The sequence below is a fragment of the Tursiops truncatus genome, chromosome 1 (assembly GCF_011762595.2).
Source record: "Tursiops truncatus isolate mTurTru1 chromosome 1, mTurTru1.mat.Y, whole genome shotgun sequence".
NCBI lineage: Eukaryota > Metazoa > Chordata > Mammalia > Artiodactyla > Delphinidae > Tursiops > Tursiops truncatus.
The window spans coordinates 62,920,128-62,930,133 of NC_047034.1; the positions used below are offsets into that span (position 1 = coordinate 62,920,128).

Here is a 10,006-nt window from a genome sequence, read left to right on the forward strand (position 1 = left end):
TTCGAAATTGGCCTGTAGTTCCAACAACAACTTTGGCAAGCCGTTGATGCTGAACTAGATCTTTCTTCAGGTTTGGGGGTGAAACAATAAACTTCATTGGTTTTGAGCTCTTACTACCTAGAGGTGGAACAAGTATGAACAAATGACTGGTGACCTTCAGCCTCATCTAGACCTATGTGTTTAGTCTTACTTTTGTGTCGAGAAAGGAGAACCAAGGGCTGACTCTGATCCCAGTCTAGCACTGGAACTGCCTCTGGGAGCTTTTGATGTTGGGTTTGCTTGTTATTCAGATCCTGATGTGGAACAGCAAACTGATCTGGCCCTGTAGGCAGCTCTCCAACCGAATCCGTGTCCGGGTATGGAACCCCAGTCTCAGTCAACTCCTGATGAGGCCGGGCCAACATCTGGACTGGAGACTAGGACGTCAAGTAGTTAAAGCCCCCGGCTTCTGCCAGGGATGTAAGGGCATGGGGCAATTTGGGAAGGGTTCTTAGGCATCTGAAGACAAAGCCTCGGTCAGCCGTGCGGGGTTGGGGATCACCTGGACGGGGCCCATGGCCCACTCCGGAGGCTGAACTGCCTGGGCTAGAAGCGACCGTTGTTGCCATGTGAGGAAGAGCCGTGGGGTGCAGCCACGACACAGAGGCGCAGCCACGACATAACATGCGGCGGCTCCCAGGCACAGTGACCCAGGCCAGTGAGGAGCCGGAGCCACATCCTCCTCCAGAGCCAAACGGAACTGCTATGCCAGTGCCGCGATGTGAGGGCTCATGTTAGCAACCGCGCGGACCGGCCCCGCAAAACGTCCCACCCGTTATTTATGACGTCTTTAGTTATGCCACCGTTATTAGGCTCATTCGGAGATCCAATCCGCGCCACCAGAGTGGGACTTTCTCCCAGAGTCCACAGGGCGCAAGCCATCCTTCCCCTTGCAAAGGTGACAGTTACCTCCTGCTGGGCCCTCTTCCCAAATCCGCCCTGCGCACCCCGGTCCCAAACAATGAGGCGGGATTTGGGCTGCAGACCCGAGTGGCCCCAAACTCTGACAGCCCAGTGGTTGAGGGGGGTTGGGAACGATGCAGAGCTTCCCGTGGAAACCAAAGGACCTGGCATTCTGGGAAATTCAAAAGTGCTAGTCCAGTTCTGGCAATCTCAACTCTTCCTCCTCAAAGCTGAAGTCTGAGAGACATTCTTCCTCCCTTTGGCCAAACGGCTGACATGAAAAGTAGCTGACCTGCAAAATGAGCACCAGTTAGGGTGGCGGGAAGGGAACACACCTTACAATTATGCTGAAATGTTGCCATTTCCTCCAAACTCTCAGTATTCACGTCTCATGATTCATTCACCACTCTATTATTAGGGGGTCACCACTGAATCAGTGATGACTCCAGAATTTCTGTAGGAGGGGAATGGGGCAGGTGAACAATTCATTCTGGGAAAGAGTTTAAAACCAAGTGAATGGCCCTTTACATTAGCATGGGAAAATGTCCCACATCCCACCTTGTCTCAACAGAGCCATTAATCTAGAAAAAACTACAGTGCCACTTTTCAGAGGTCTACCTTGTGTGCACATATGGAGAAGATACTTAGAATGTTAAAGTCAGCATGTTAAGTAATTTTCTTGAAATACTCTAACTAGCACGAAGTTTACTTTCTTCACAGTCCTTTTCATAATCTATTTAATTTTAGTCCTTTTTAATTGTCTGTTACACCTTTAACACCTAAACTCCAAGAGAGAAGGAGCTTCACCTTATTTCCAGTGCCTAGCACATAATGGTTTCTAAATGGAACTGATTCCAAGATTGGCCTCATTTAGGAGTGGATCTCTTGTTATAATCAGGTTTCCAAAATCTTTAGTATCAATACGGAATCCTTTCCTCTCACATTTCACAGGAAGCTAGACTTCTTAAAGCCCAAACATGGATACGTTTCAAGTTTCCTTGACTGATTTAAATTGAATTGAAATAATTATTTTGTACGGGAAAAACTTTCAAAAAGTTTTCATTTTTCAGAACATAACCACCTTTTCTTTCTCTACTTTCTTCCCTTCAAAACAAACTTTGCAACATTGGGGTGAGTTAAATAATCAGAAATCTAGGCAAAAATTAAGCTCTCAATGGCATGAAACACACTTTTTGCTCATTTTAAATAAAAATCCTATATGCAGTACATTAATGTTTTCTTTCAGAAATTACGTTGACAACTTAATCCCTAATTCGAGGTATCCATATAACTTCTTTACAAAAAGGTTCTTTGGCAAAATATTTAACACAAGATACATATGAGATGCTGAGATCTGGGTAATATACCTTACTTGAAAGGCATGAATTGTTTTTCAACAGTGTAGCATAATCACACTTAAGACCATAGTTACTTTGTTCCCAAATCCCTGCAATTCTAATTGAGGGGAGTTCTAAGGGCCTGTGTCCACAACTGTAGACGTACACTGGTGGCCCTCAATCCTGCTCTCCAAACTTCAAATAAGGGGCCAGAGACAAGGCTCAGAACTTGGAAAAGTCCTAGAAATTTCCTGCCTCAAAAGCAGTTTCAGAGTTTCACCTTTTCCTAAGAAACACAGAGCTGAGTAGATATGCTGAAGTCTTCCATATCCTGCTGGTTGTTTTGAATTATGGCTACACTGGCTGTGTACCCCTTGAGCTTTTATCTCCACATACTTGAATTAAATCCTGTAGTTCCTCTTCGGTTCTAGCATCTGTGACCTCTTCACAGGGTCTATATGCCACAGCTGTTTTACCACTTTCTGTAATAAAATTAACAAGGATCAATTCAGAAGTTTTCTTGTTCTTAAACTTCCTATATACAATGGTAGCACCGAATAATTAGACATTCTTTTGACTTCTAAAAGCAGAAAATAAGAGCATTTTCCTAGAAGTTCCCTCATCTGACACTTCAGTTTTTATCATAATTATTTGTGAAAACATATATAAGAAGTATCAACTTTGGTTCAAAAATTTATGATCTTAGAAATAAGAACTAAGAAATAAGGACACAGAAATTAAAAGCTGTGGAAAAAACATGTTCAATCACAATACAGTTAAATAGGAAGGCATTAGGGGAGAGTCAAAGTGAGTTCAAACCTGGGAGAGATACCACTGGACTACAATAGATACTTCCTATTAGAAGCAAGGCAAGTGCCTATTCCTTGGGACCAAAATTCTACCAGATACAATGAACATAGCTTTAGAGACAGAGACAGAGAGAGTGAGCATTTGAACACTCTACTGGCAGAAACTGGCCCATGTACACTTTGCACAATACAGCTTTCCTCAAGGCAAGTTAGGGATACCAGGCTTTTTGGTCTAAGGAGTTTTGGGTATATATAAGGAGTGCCTGGGCATATTAGGCACAAACAACCCAGTCATTTAGTTTGGTTCTTAAAGGCTGTTACCCAGAGTTGACAGCTGATGGAGATTCTGCCTGATGACCAGGAAAATCAAACTTCACTGGAAAGATTGCCCAGGCTGGAAAGACAAGACCAATCCAGGGTCAACTCTTACAAGCAAATAAAGTCTCTGACAACTTAGCTAGGATTTCTCAGCCTGCAGGGCTGTGAAGCAGGGGAGCAGTTCTGTTCTGGGGATCTACTAATCATAAAGTTTCCTTTGGGCACAGCTTATGCCATTCTCACCGCTGCATAACTCGATAGGGAACAAAACCAACACTATTCAATCGCATGACCACTTTCAAGGTTTACAAAAACGTAGCCGGTTATTATGTAAGAATAATATTCACCGAATACATCAGAAATGAAAACTGAAATTAAACTGATTCCCAAAACATAATCTAATAAACTCTTCAACAAGAAAATGGCAGTAATAATAATAGTCAATATATTTTCTCTGCTTACTATGTTTCAGGCATAGCTCTAAGCTTGTTAGGTTCATCATCCCATTTACTCTTACAATATCCCCCATTTGGTGGTAAGCTGAATTACTAACCCTATTTGCAGATAAAGAAATTGCAGCTTAGAGATATTAAATACCTACAAATGTCTCTGGCTACAAAAATCTAAAATTGCAACAACAACAAGAAAATCTAAGAGACAAAATTAGGACTCAAACACAGGTGTCCAAGGCTTATAATCACTACACCATTCTGTATGATAAGCAAGCAATTGAGGAAGAAGTGGATCAAACACTTTCTGTATGAACTGAGGCAAGTCATTCTACATCTAAACACTGGGGACAATAATATTTGCTGTTGTTTTTCTCATAAATGCCACAAAGCACAAATGTAAGACTGCTGCTGTGAAAGCATCTGGTGAATGAAAGAATACGTAATGTTTTAGATAACCATTATTTTCATCCAATTAACTTTTCAAATAAGTTTATTTGCTCACTGAAACTGAAGCACTTCAACGACAATCAAAAAGGTCTTACCTAAAACCACAATCAGCAATTTCTGAAATGCATCTGTCATAGCTTTCTGAATAGCAAGCTTCTGGGTTATCTTCCTTTTCATAAACAACAATAATGACCCTAAATCCAGCCAAAACAGATGAATTTAAAACGCCTATATGAATAACTGATTTCTAGGTTATACGTTTAAAACTAAAAATGCATCTGTGATCCTTAGATCATTACCTTAGTGATTAAGGGCAGGCACAACACTGGGCTACGGGTGAATGTCTCCGTTGCAGGTATACCCTGGCATGGCATATTTTTACAGCTCAGATGTATTCTGGAAGTTCCTAAAATACTAGACGGGAAATGCAAACCAAAAACGTGGCAGAAATCTCGTATTACTCACAGATTTCAAATGGAGAAGCTGAGGCTACACTGCTACAGACCCTGCTCTCCTGTGCATAAACAGCTGGATTCATACAGTGAGATAGATTTGGTTGTAGTGCAGATGATCTGGCCTCTCCTCAACCATCACCCACTCAGGTGAATAGTGGAGCCTCCTCCACCCCATTCGCTAACAGCCCTGCCTCTGACTTAAAACCCTAAGCCCAAGTGCCATGGATTCTAGGAAAAAACTCAGTACCAATCAGAATCCCCTTTCTAGGAATCTACATTTAATTATTCTGCTCAGGTCCTTTTACAGGAGGCAAAAGACTGAACATTTACACAAGAGTTTATTTCAATCTTTAGACAATGATTTTGTTGGGATAACTGAAGGCCAGAAGACATGTGCATTTGAAGGACTATTTTAGCACAAAAATAATTATTAACGAAAAAAAAAAAAACCATTCCTAACTGATTTTCCCTCCTCCTAAGCTTCTTGGCAGGCAGTGAGTTCCAAATTTCTGAAGATTAAGGTGCTGTCAGGTATTCCCTAAGATAAAAACCTATAGTGTCGGGCAGAAAAATTCTGCCCAGGGCTTTCGTTGCTTAGAGAAGGTGATGATGTATCTGAAAAGTTGAGTTTCAGAAAGAAAGGAAAAAAGAGAAATCCCACTCCCTCACCTCCCCACACACACACACATACTGGAAAACAGGCCTTCCTCCAACTTCTCCAAAGGTTCCTGAGCCATGCCAACTCAGGGACTCCTGCACTCGTGGGAGGGCAACACACCTCTAAAGCACAGAAGACCTTCAGGCTTTGCTTCTGAAGTGGTGTCACAGTATCTGTATTTTCTCTTTCTTCAATGTTAGAAAGATCCTGAAGCTGTTAGGATTTTGAATTAAAGGCTAGACTTCAACATATTCTGTTGTTAGAAATAAATACCAAACTCCAGCAATCCCAGGTAATAGTTTAGGTATGCTATCCCTTCAAAATCAACTGAGACTTGCAAATGAATGACTAGATATGGCCAACTATTTTTTTTATGATATAACATACAAATACTGGAGAAAATTTTGGACACCACCATCCAAGTCATTGAGATTATCACTAATTCTAGGTGGCAGGCCAATGCTCAGATACTTCCATGTGGAAGTCTCTCACAACTCCTCCCCACAGCCCTGTTCTGTTCTGCCCTCTAAAGTCTAGGAGTTCAATGTTGAAAGGAGTCTGGTTAGTCAAAGAAAATCTACAGAGTTTACCTTGATGATCCTTTTTGAACACCCACGGAAACCAAAGTTGTATGTTCCCAATTCTTGGCATCTGGAGCTCTTTAGGGCAAGCGTATTATGTTGAACCGCCTTATGTCTGGTGCCGAGATGAACCTAAAGACATAAAAGACCTAAAAATATCACGACCCTACATAAAGACTCATTTTCGATATACCTGAGATTTATCAATACCAATTTTATAGAGTGGTTTGAAGATTAAGTAGGACATTTTAAGCAATGAGTTCACAGTGAGTCCTAAATAAATGTTATTTATTATTTTTCAGTCAGTACTTTTGTGCATCATTTCCAGGACCCCTGATTAACTGGAAGGTTCCCTGACCTCTGGTGGTGAAAGTGATGATGAAAGAACCAAGGAAGCCCAGGAGAAGCCTATTATGGGGCTGGGGGTAAGCAAAGGAAGTGAACTATTTTACTCACCTCATCCTGTATCTCCTGCTTGAGAATATGACCTGAAGAGGAGATAAGACGGACCTGCCACTGAATTAGGACCTGAATCTGTAGCACCCCCTCCCCAAGTTACTAACCCCTGTTAGAAGAGGGAATATGTATACCTCTATAAATGTAAATAAAGCAACGAAAAGAATTAGAGGTTCATCTGCATTAACAGGCTTATTTGACAGTGCAAATATTTCCAGTCTTAACTCTCTGAAGAACTTACATATTACTGTGGAGTTTTTATATCACTAGTTCTTTCTTAGATGTCCATTTCCATTTTGAACAGGGTGTAGTATATAAATATAGTCATAAAAATTCAAATAATACAAATAAAATCACAGCATTGTTAATGCTTTATGGATTTGTTTGTGCATCTTCCTCTGTCACTAGTTTATGAGCTCCTTCAGTGCTTGAAGGAACCATATATTATTCTTTCCTTGTTACCAGAAAGAAGAATACATATTGGCATATAATAGAGGAGTGATGGTCTGTTGACTGAGTGAATGAATGAGTACATAAGAAAATGAAGTTACTTTCTCCAACTGAAGTTGCCTGCTGGGTAGGAGAAATGAAGATTAATTTTTAAATATTGAGTGTCGCATGGGATGCTAGGCCCTGTACGGTGAGTCAAAATGGAGCTGTCCTGGACAATTAGGAAGCTTCAGAAGGGCTTGAGCTCCTGGGTAGTAGATACAGCTGACATCTGGGATAACCTTGCCACAGTTCTTGCTGGCAAACCTTTCCCTTCGTGCTACTAAGAAAAGCTCAGATACATTAGGCCTTTCCTTGGTTTTAATTTAAGATGTTATTCTCTTTTCTGTATTTATAAAAAACACAGGGGAAGTAAGATAAGAAGTATGTATACCTGCCAATGAATAAAAGAACACATAATTGGAACTTCCGTGCTGGTGCAGTGGTTAAGACTCCATGCTCCCAATGCAGGGGGCCTGGGTTCGATCCCAGGTCAGTGAACTTGGTCTCACATGTATGCTGCAACGAAGAGTTTGCACGCCAAATTTCAGGAGCCTGCAAGCCACAAAAAAAGGAGCCTGCCTACTGCAAATGGGGAGCCCACATGCCACAACTGGGGAGCCCTTGAGCCAAAACTAAGGAGCTATCTGCTGCAACTGAGATCCAGTGCAAGCAAATAAATAAATAAAATTGAAAAAGAACGCATAAGTAAAGTAGGGAAAAATTTCGGGATTGTGGGTAGTAAACTAAGGCTCTGCATTAAATATACAAATCTAATACGAATGCCCTTTCCTCTCACCTCTATAGTGACTTGGAGAACATTTTCTTCATTATGCTATCAGTGACGGGCTTTATGCTGTGAAAATCTCACAACCTATGCTTATGGAATGGTCTTAATGTCCAATATAAGAAAAGAACTCATTACTTACAACTGATACCAAGTAACTGTTTCATAATCTTTCCAGGACCATCTGTAATATCTGAGTGGTTATGTGAAATGGTCACAGGGTGTGCAAATTAAAGAATGTCTGACACAAAATCATTTCAATCCCAGGGAGTACTGCCAGGATTGAAGAGGGTGTTAAACAGGGTAAAGAAGTGGGAGGTAGTGTACCTGGAGTCACATCTGAGGAGAGTTCTCAGATTCAATAAAGGTGAAATCAGTGAGTACAGAAATATGGGTGAGAAGAGGCAGCAAGGTCAGTAGGAAGTAGCCAGAGCAAGAAGCCAGTCAGAGAAGACACACAATTATAAAGGGAAAGGTCTGGGAAATCTAAGCCTCACTCACTTATTCAGAGGAATTGAAAAGGTCCTTGAAAAAGGAATGGTGGCTGAATGGAAGTACATAATGAAATGTTAATTCTGGGGAAGTAAAATTGGATGGCATTTTGATATGGAATAAGGTTTCTACAATGCATTAAAGAATATTTTAACCATTTTCTGGAATCTGAAGGGAGTTCTGAATAGGCAGTTTGACAGTAATGATGATGATGAAGCCTCCTTTATGTTACATCTGACAAAAGTTTGTCAAGCTCGGGACTTCCCTGGTGGCACAGTTGTTAAGAGTCCGCCTGCCAGTGCAGGGGGCACGGGTTCAATCTCTGGTCCAGGAAGATCCCACATGCCGCAGAGCAACTAAGCCCGTGTGCCACATCTACTGAGCCTGTGCTCTAGAGCCTGTAAGCCAAAACTACTGAAGCCTGCGTGCCTAGAAACCGTGCTCCGCACCAAGAGAAGCCATTGCGATGAGAAGCCCACACACCGCAACGATGAGCAACCCCTGCTCATGCATCTAGAGAAAGCCGGCGTGCAGCAACAAGACCCAACGCAGCCAAAAATAAATAAATTAATTAATTAAAATAAATTGTCAACCTCACACATTTAAAATCCACATAAAAGTAAATATAAGGAAGACTCTTGTGAAGATTTCTTAAATTAAGGGGCAGCATAAAATGACATGGGGTTTAACATCAGTTAAGTTTGGGTTTGGCCTCTAGTTTCCACATTTACTGCCATGAACCTTAAGTAAGCCACTTAACCATCCTGAGTTCGTGTTTCTTCATCTAAAAAAAAGGAAGAAACCACTAGGGAACTGGGGGATCAGTGGAGCAGTGCATCTGAGAGCATTCTGTACACCACAGTGCTGTACAAACGCTGGCCGTTTTTTTTTTTTTTTTTACCCCTGGGATCTTAGTTCCCAGACTAGGGATTCAACCCGGGCCCTCAGCAGTGAAAGTGCACAGTCTGCACATTTGGACCCACCTTCACTGGAGATGTGTGAAACAGCTGCTTCTGGTCACATGCCTTTTGGGCTCTATGGGCATCCCTTGCTGAATAAAACTTGATGATGGCATAGAACCCAGGACCACCCACTGCTGCGTTTGGGAAGACTCAGACAGAATACAGAAGGCCAAATCAGGAGAAGACTGTGAACAGAGAATGCTCTAGGGTGGTCTCACACTAAGAAAGTGCAGTAAATTTCAGGCCCAGGAAACCAAACCGCCCATTCCCTTATATTCCCCCAGCCCTTCGCCACAGGTAACTGTGGTGAGTCTGCTACTCCAAACACTTCTCATTTCATGAACAAGTTCCCTCTGAAATCCTAAGCTTCGAGAAGCATTAGGAGGCAATGCCTTCTGTTGGGAACTATGCCTCAAAAATCTATGGGGGCGAGGTGACTGCTCAGGTCGTCTCTAGAACTAAGATTCCTCTCAGCAGAGACCACAGGCAGATGAGGTGCTGAAGCAGTACCCCGGGGCGCCCAGTTATTGGGGTGTGGGGCGGCTTCCTCCACCCCTCCCTCCACTCCGGCTCCTCTCACTTGCAAGGCCTCGGCCGTGGATCCAGAGCTCAGCTCCCACACCAGCAAGGTTTTGTCACCCCCGATGGGAACTGCAAAAGGTACCAAATGCAGCATCCTAACATCACCGCGCATGCGCTGCTCGGGGCGCAAGAGGACTGCACCAGCGAACGGCCACCCGTGCGCTTTTTAAAAAGTTAGTGCCAATAAATCTAATATATAGAAAAATAGTTGAAAGCCCCTGAGTGTTTTGTGGATAGAA

At 42.3% G+C, this 10,006-nt stretch overlaps 1 pseudogene; it reads right to left on the reverse strand.

Annotated features, from left to right (window-relative positions):
* Positions 1-1,132: 1,132 nt before the first annotated feature.
* Positions 1,133-9,861, reverse strand: LOC117309601 (RAD52 motif-containing protein 1-like; annotated as a pseudogene).
* Positions 9,862-10,006: the final 145 nt, after the last annotated feature.